Genomic DNA, 9,693 nt, shown 5'->3' on the forward strand with positions numbered 1-9,693 from the left:
GACGTGCCGAGATGGAGCTGACTGAGGTGGTGATGCGGTCAATGGAATGTGGTTGAATCATCTGAAACCATTCCCCCACTCCCGGTCCGTGGAAGAATCGTCTCCCAGGAAACCAGTCCTTGATGCCGCAAATGTTGGGGGACTGCCAGGTTAGGGTGCCTCTGAAATGAGGCTACATCTAAGGTTCAAAACTGTCCTCTGCGGAGAAGGAAATGGCAACCCACTCCAGTACTGTTGCCTGTAAAATCACATGGACAGAGAAGCCTGGTGGGCTTCAGTTCATGGGGTCTCAAAAGAGCCTGATATGACTTAGCGACTAAACAGCAACAATCACGAACTAGGTTTAACACTATTTTCTCTACTCCTCTGCCAATGACAGAGCAAATGAAGATAAAACATGATTGCCCAGAACTCTAAACCGCTCTGCTCCTGGTTTTCTAAAATCCAAAAACAAACACAGTTTCTGAGTATTTAAAACAAAACAAAACTAAACAAAACTGTCCTCTGTCTGCAGTGGGCCTGAAGCCTCAGTTAGCTCTTCCTGGCAGCCTACCCTGCCTCCTCTTGACCCTGGAGGGAGGCAGTGTAAGGAAACTGCACTATTACAAGAGAGCCCCCTGGAGGTCATGCCCTGGAATATGCAACAACGTGCTTTGACCAGAACCTTGAGATGCTTTTGTCCTTCCTTTCAATCTGTTAGTGATCCCTGCCCAGTTGTTCCAGAAACATATATATGAACCACAGGCACCTGATCTAGCGGAGAGAGCCCTGGCATTGTAGTCAGACAAGCCTGGAGGGGATCCAGGCTCCACCACATCCTGGCAGTGTGGTCAGAGCTTCAGTTTTCTCATCTGTGAAATGAGGGTGCTCTTAGTATTCCCCTTGCAGGATTGTTGAGAGGATTAAGTGAGATAATGCAAATTCTCATTCAAGGTTAGTTCACGTCCACTTGTTTCTGGCTGGGCCTGATCCTGAGTCTGATCACTCTTGCCCCCACGGTCTGGGTATCCTCAGCGAATATGTACAGCATCTAGTCACATAGCTAATGAACCATGTGGGTTCCTCAGACCTGTCTTTGGCCTCAAGAAACACCCAGGTTTGGAGCTTGAATGGACCAGGTGTGAATACAGCCAACTCAGAAACAGAGCAAACGCTACTGCATGTTCCCCGGGCAGGCTAAAACTTGAAAAACAACATTTGAGGAGTTCTGAGCTCAAAAAAAGAATGCATCCTGCAGGGAAGGAAGATGATAGAGTCACTTCAGAATGATTGGTCACATTCTTGTAGGAAGGAAAGGGAGAGAAGACCCCAGAAGCCAAAGTCACTCATGTCCTGTGTCCTTTTACAGCTTCGCCTGATAAAACAAGACAGTCTCTGATCTCCAGCTTCTGCAGAGGGTCCTCCCCTTCTGCCAGAATCAGCCTTATCAATCTTGCTGCAGCCTCCACAGCTCATGCACCCTTGGGCTACAGATATTTCTCCTGCAAACATCTCAGGAGGAGGGAATGAATCTGCGGATGTCACCCAAGGAAGGTAGCAGGTTCAGACAGCCTTTGGATAATGTGTCTCCTCCCAGAGACTGAAAATTCTGAATGGGAACATCTACCCTTACCTCCCCAGTGGTGTCTGGAAGTACAAATGTGAGTGGGCTTTAGGGAAAAAATAAAGTTTTATTCAGATGCAAGAGATTTTGATGTGTTCTGTGTTTTGCCCTTTGGGCATTTTACTGTGTGATTGTGGATATCTATCCATCTATCCATCCACCCATCTATCCATCCATCCACCCATCTATCCCTCCATCCACCCATCTACCCATCTATCCCTCCATCCACCCATCCATCCATCTATCCATCCACCCATCCATTCATTCATCTATCCATCCACCCATCTATCCACCCATCCATCCAGCCACCCATCTATCCATCCACCCACCCATCCATTCATTCATCTATCCATCTGCCCATCTATCCCTCCATCCACCCATCCATCCATCCACCCATCCATTCATTCATCTATCCATCCACCCATCTATCCACCCATCCAACCATCCACCCACCCATCTATCCATCCATCCATCCACCCACCCATCTATTCATCCATCCACCCTTCTATCCATTCATTTATCCATCCACCTATCCATCCATCTATCCATCCACCCATCCATTCATTCATCTATCCATCCACCCATCTATCCACCCATCCATCCAGCCACCCATCTATCCATCCACCCACCCATCCATTCATTCATCTATCCATCTGCCCATTTATCCCTCCATCCACCCATCCATCCATCCACCCATCCATTCATTCATCTATCCATCCACCCATCTATCCACCCATCCAACCATCCACCCACCCATCTATCCATCCATCCATCCACCCACCCATCTATTCATCCATCCACCCTTCTACCCATTCATTTATCCATCCACCTATCCATCCATCCATCCATCCACCCATCCATTCATTCATCTATCCATCCACCCATCTATCCACCCATCCATCCACCCACCCATCTATCCTTCCATCCACTCATCCATCCATCCATCCACCCACCCATCTATCCATCCATCTATCCACCCACCCATCTATTCATCCATCCACCCTTCTATCCATTCATTTATCCATCCACCTATCCATCCATCCATCCACCCATCCATTCATTCATCTATCCATCCATCCATCCACCTATCTATTCATCCATCCACCCATCCATCCATTCATTTGTCCATCTATCCATCTATCCATTCATCTATCCATCCATCCACCCACCCATCCATCCACCCATCTATCCATCCATCCATCCACACATCTCTCCATCCATCCACCCATCTATCCATCCATCCTTCCACCCATCTGTCCATCCACCCATCTATCCATCTATCCATCCATCCACCTATCTATCCATCTATCCACCTATCTATCCATCCATCCATCTATCCACCCTTCCACCAATCCATCTATCCATCCATCCATTCACCCATTGATCTATCTACTCATTCATCCATCCATAAAATAAAATGCAAGAGCCTAGACCTTGCCTAGCACTGTTCTAGGTACAGGTGACACATGATGGACAAGAATCTAAGCTCATGGAGCTAACTTTTTAGTTGGAAAAAGAGCATAAACAAACCCCTAAATCTAATAAAATGAAGTGGAAGCAATAAGGGCTGTGAAGAAAAATAAAGCAAGCAAGGGGCCAGTGAGTGATAAAAGACAGTGCTATTTTAGATAGAGGGGTCTGGGGAGGCCTCTCTGAGGACATAGCAGGTGAGCAGAGATCTGAAGGGAGCTTGTGCTTACCTGAGTCAGAGAGTTCCAGGCATTGGAAACAGCAAGTCCAAGGCCAGGGACAGACAGTGTTCCCTCACAGGCAAGAAGCCCGTGTGGGTGAGCAGAGTGAGTGAGGGGAGGTGTTGGGAGTTGAGGCAGGAGGAGGATTGGGGGCTGATCTCATCAAGCTTCAGGTGAGTCAGGGATCTGACTTAGCTCTGAGGCAAAAAAGGTGGGGAAGGGGCTGGGGAGGCCCTGGCAGGTTTGGGCAGGTGAATAGTGTGACAGGATGCAGAGAGAATAAGGGGCTCCTGCCAGTCCTGGGAAATGACAGTGGTCACAGTACAGGTGGTGAGCTGCACCAGGTTCAGCATGGACTGCAAAGGTCAAGAGCAGAGAACTTTCTGAAGGGGTCAGAGGTGGGGTAAGAGGCAAAGAGAGGAGTCCAGGACAACTCCAGGGCTTTGGGCTGTGGCTGTGGTATACGGATGGGGATGCAGGGCAGGAGGAGAAGCGGGTTAGGAGGGATTAAAATGGAGAGTTCTGTTTTGGAAAAGGCACGTATGAAAAGCCGATCCAACATCCAAATGGAGTCAGGTACAACCATCAGATTTCAGGGCAGAGGTCGGAAGGGCAGAGGTCGGGAGGGCAGATATGACCGTCCATGGGGCGTGGTCCGCACTGGTTGGACTTTCCATCCCTGGGGCTTGCCAGCTCAGCCAGGAAGTAAATAAGCAGAGGGATGACACAAGTCCTGGGAACTGAGAGGAGAAATATTCCAGGACGGCAGCCCACAGCTCTGTGCCCAGGACTCCCCCCAGAGTGGGTGAGGTGAGGGCTGAGAACGACATCGGAGAGCGGAGGTCATCGGTGATCTTAACCAGCGGGTTTTAACGCCTAGGAAGGTTGGTGGAAGTGGGGTCCAGAGAGGATGGGGTGTGGGCACCTCTTCCAGGAAGTTAGTTGTGCTGTAAGAGGAGCAGGAAATGGGAGAGTTGCTGGAAGAGGCGCCTGTGTAGGTCAAGGAAGGTTTAAGATGAGAGATGTTACAGCTTGTTTGTAGGCTCACAGGGATGACTGACAGAAGGCAAGATAATTAAGACGCAGAAAGAGAGGCGACAGTGGCAAAGCAACGTCCTTGGGTGGGTGGGAGCGGTTGGCGTCCTGTGCTCTGGGGCGGGGTCGGGGAACTGAGAGGGGGTGCGCCCAGATGGGAACTCCTCCAGTGCCTCCACGGGGACAGGCAGGTCGCTGGGAGAACATGGAACTCTACTGTTTCTTTCTTAGCGGAATAAGAAGCAAGAACATGGTGGGAGCGAGGAGGCAGGAGAAGGTCCTGGTGTTCTCAGGAGAGGGGCGGAGTGGAAAAGGGACAAGAAGCATGGAAGAATGAATAGACCAGTGAAGTGGGTGGCAATGCCAGCGCAGGTGCCCACTCGAGGTTTGTGGGGGTCCATGTAGAGTGAACCCCGCCGTGCAGTGTGTTTTGTATTCAGCACGTGGGCACCTGCTCTGTGGGTGCAGAATGAGTGGGGGTCACTGGGGAGGAAGAGAGCGAGGCAGGTGGAGACAGCTTAGAGAATGAGGTGCTCCTGAGGGGGACTCTCTGCAGGTCCAGGCTCCACCTGCAGTCCTCAAAGCCTTTTCCTGAGCCCACATGCTGCCTTCCACAGCCTTTACCTGCTGGAGACTCATAATGACCCAGTGAGCAAATAACACCCCCTCTTTAGAGACATGAACCCGCGGGTCACCTGGCTGGTAAATGACAGAACTGAGATTTGACTTCAAAGCAGTTCAGTGTTTTTCCTTTAGGGCTGCAGGGGTGAGCACACTATGTTTAAGAAAGTCTTGCTTCTCAAATATACATACATATATATATATATTATATATATAACGGGCTTGGCTGTTGGGAGATTAAATTTCAGGTGTTCTGAACACCAAGTGGCCCAGGCTTTGTCGTGGTTCAGCCACAGTGATTTGCTTCCACCCACTGGCCACAATCAGTGTTGCAGCCGACCAGAAACCTACAAGGCGTTTGCTCATCTAAGGATTCGGTTTATGGGACTAACAATGCCTTTTTGAAAAGGGCTGCAGAGGAGTTCCCTTCCCCCTTTGACAAACGAGGAGAGAGAAATCCAGGGAGGTGGCTTTAAAAAGCTGTCTGAACCTGTCTACTCCATGGAGTCAATAGTATTCACTGAACACCTCCTCTGTGCCAGGCACTGTTCTAGATTCTGGGAATTGAGCAGAGATCATTGCTCTTGTAGACCTGACATTCCATGGAGGGTGGAGGTGAGGAAGGGGGAGGACAGGAACCAAACAAATAAATAAAGCAATGCTAGACTCTGGAGGATGGTGAGAAGGAATTAAAGGAGAGTGACTGGAGAGGGTGGTGGGAGGTGACGTTTGAAGAGAGACCCAGTGACTGGGGCGGTTCGGGAAAGATGCTCCAGGAAGAAGGAACAGCTCTGCAAAGGCTCGGAGGCTGTGAAAGGTGTGGGCAGTCCAGAACAGGTGGAGCCTACCAACGCCCCAGCCCAGCTATCTGTGTAGAGCGTCTAGAGGTCAGAGCAGGACTTTCTAGTAGGAGGTGCCTGCCACTGACCTTCTCTCAGGCAGTTCACAGCCTTGATCAGCACCCATCTGACTCACACAGCTGTCCCCTCCCTCCTGGAAACTCTCTCCTCTCTTGGGTTGTATGATACTAACTGCTGGTGGTAGGAAAATCTATGACTATTCTGTGGAAATCAAAGCTTAGCAATCAACATACAGAAGTTTCTTGTTTGAAGGAACCCACTGACATGTCAGACTTCCCTGGTGGCTCAGAGGGTAAAGCATCTGCCTACAATGCGGGAGACTCGGGTTCAGTCTCTGGGTTGGGAACATCTCCTGGAGAAGGAAATGGCAACCCACTCCAATATTCTTGCCTGGAAAATCCCGTGGACGGAGGAGCCTGGTAGCTACAGTCCATGGGGTTGCAAAGAGTTGGACATGACAGAGCGCCTTCGCTTTCACTGACATGTTAAAAGTTAGAGCAGGGAATACTGACACTCAGAGTCAAAGGTCAAGATCAACATTTCTGGGATCTGGAACAGGAGCATGTAGGAGAGAATTGGTGATGTCATCAGTTTTGCACGTAGCTTTTGCTATGTTATAAGTATGTGTTTGTGGACCTGTCTGCTGCTAATCTGTGAGCCATTCTTGCAAATAAAATGAATATTTATGTTTATATATATATTATATAAGCTTTATTCAAATCCTATGATTGGTGTTCCAACAAATAATAAGTTTTAGAAGCAAAGTGAAGTGAAAGTCATTCAGTCGTGTCCAACTCTTTGCGACCCTATGGACTATACAGTCCATGGAATTCTCCAGGCCAGAATGCTGGAGTGGGTAGCCTATCTCTTCTCCAGCGGATCTTCCCAACTCAGGAATCAAACCAGGGTCTCCTGCATTGCAGGCTGATTCTTTACCAACTGAGCTATCTGGGAACAAGTCCCTAATTTGGTAATTTCGCCATGTTACTCTAATACTACCCAATTATGCGGTTGCAAAGAGTCGGACATGACTGACCGACTAAACTGAACTGAACCCAATTATGTCAGCTGATATTTTCCAGTGTTTGAATATTTGCTCTAGGCTATAGTTCTTTGTAAAGCAAAATAGTGCATCCTTAAAAACAGGAAAATTATAGGAAGCAACATGTACCTAATACCCAACATGAGGCAAGACACTCAATTCAACCAATATCAGTGCAAATGAAATCAGTTCTTCCACACCAGAAATATTTATCATAAAAACAAAGATCAAGGGCAATTAATATTACATTTAAAATTGTCAAGACTCTTTTATTTTTTGTCTTTTATTTATTTTTACTTATTTATATAAGTATAGAGTATTTACATTGTTGCGTTAGTTTCTGGTGTACAGCAAAGTGATTCAGTTGTACATATACATATTACTTTTCATTATATTATAATGAATACAGTTCCCTGTGCTATGCAGTAGGACCTTATTGTTTATCTATTTATTATTATTTTAAAAATTTATTTACTTTATTGGGGGATAATTATAATACTGTGATGGTTTTTGCCATAAATCAACAAACATTTGTGATATCACTCAATTTTTAAAATGACCTTTATTAGGCATTTATGTTGAGTTAATGTTTCCCCCTTTTTAATGTTTTTTTAAATGATCAAGTGTCTATATGTGGTAGAGGTCACTGTTAAGTGTTTTCGAATACAATAGTCTCCCTACTGGGGGTGATAGGTTCCAAGACCCCCAGTGGATGCCTGAAACTACAGAGGGTGCTGTGTTTTTCCATATACATACATACCTAAGCTAAAGTTCATTTTATAAAATAAGAACAGTAGATTAATACCAACTAAATAAAACAATTATAATTACACACTGTAATGAAAGTTATGTGAATGTGGTCCCTCTCTTCCTCAAAACATCTTATTGCTCAACTTTAATGCCTTTTCCATCTTAACTTACCTTGCACTGTGGCCATAACTTTTGCACTTGGAGGCAAGACAGCAATACTAGCATGAATTTCTTTTTTCTTCCTCACCATTTCATGAATAGAAAATTTGTTCTTACCATAGATCTTAGCAACCTCTGCATTTTTTCTATAAGTTTAGAACTTTTACTTAAAGGAAGCACTTGGTGGCTTCTGTTTGGTATATCTGAATTGCCAGCATCACTGCTCTTGGGCTTTGTGGCCCTTATTAAATAAAATAAAGGTTATTTGAACACAAACACCCAGATGACAAGACCGTCAGTCTGGTAACTGATGGCCACTGAATGACTCACAGGCAGGATTATGCTGACAAAGGGATGATTCATGTCTCTGTTGGGATGGAGTGGATGGCTAGAGATTTCATCACACTCCTCAGAATGGCACTCAGTTTAAAACATAAAACACTGGACTTCCCTGATGGCCCAGTGCTTAAGATTCTATGCTGCAGATTCAGGGGACATGGGCTTGATCCTGGCCTGGGAACTAAGGTCCTACATGTCGTGTGGTGAAGCCAAGAATTAATTAAATACATAAATGCATGTAATAGTTTAGAAACTTATGAACTGTTTCTGATATTTTCTATTTAATATTTTTGGACCATGGTTGACTATGGGTAACGGAAACTATGAAAAGCAAAACCATAGATAAGGGAGGAGGGGGATTACTATACACCATCCTGTCATGTACTGGCTCATAATAATAATAAACCATGCATCTGCAATCATGATTTTTTAAACAGAAAATCTCTGAATTTTTATTTTTGGCTGCTGTGCCAGGCTTGTGGGAATCTTAGTTCTTTGACCAGGGGTTGAACCCAAACCCTCAGCCCTCAGCAGTGAAGGCACAGAGTCTTGACCACTGCACTGCCAGGGGTTTTCCTGAATTGTTTAGTATAACAATCTCTCAAGAAAATTTTCACTATTTTTTATTATGGTCAATCATTATTCTTCCAAAACACATGACGTGTTGGGGAAAATACAGAATAATGTATGATTCCTGGAATTCCTGAGAATTACCTGGGATTCTAGAAAAAGTCAGTTTCATTCCAGTCCCAAAGAAGGACACTGCCAAAGAATAGTCAAACTACCATACAATTGCAATCATTCCATGCTAGCAAAGTAATACTCAAAGTTCTCCAAGCCAGGTTTCAGCAGTACATGAACCGAGAACTTCCAGATGTTCAAGCTGGATTCAGAAAAGGCAGAGGAACCAGAAACCAAATTGCCAACATCTGTTAAATCATAGAAATAGCAAGAGAATTCCAGAAAAATATCTACTTCTGCTTCACTGACTACTCTAAAGCCTTTGACTGTGTATCACAACAAATTGTGGAAAATTCTTAAAGAGATGGGAATACCAGACCACCTTAGATACCTTCTGAGAAATCTGTATGCAGGTCAAGAAGAAACAGAACCAGATGTGGAACAACGAAAGAGTTCAAAATTGGGAACCATATACGTCAAGGCTATACATTGTCACCCTGCTTATTTAACTTATATGCAGAGTACATCATGTGAAATGCCAGGCTGGATGAATTACAAGCTGGAATCAAGACTGCCAGGAGAACTATCAACAACCTCAGATATGCAGATGATACCACCCTCATAGCAGAAAGCAAAGAGGAACTAAAGAGCCTCTTGATGAAAGTGATAGAGGAGAATGAAAAAGCTGGCTTAAAACTCAGTATTCAAAAAACTAAGATTATAGCATCTGGTCCTATCACTTCATGGCAAATAGATGGGAAAAAAATGGAAACAGTGGCAGATTTAATTTTCTTGGGCTCCCAAATCACTGCAGATGGTGACTGCAGCCATGAAGTTAAAAGACATTTGCTCCTTGGAAGAAAAGCTATGACAAACCTAGACAGCAGAGATTAAAAAGCAGAGACATCACTT

Source organism: Capra hircus, chromosome 2, assembly GCF_001704415.2.
Source record: "Capra hircus breed San Clemente chromosome 2, ASM170441v1, whole genome shotgun sequence".
NCBI classification, from domain to species: Eukaryota; Metazoa; Chordata; class Mammalia; order Artiodactyla; family Bovidae; genus Capra; species Capra hircus.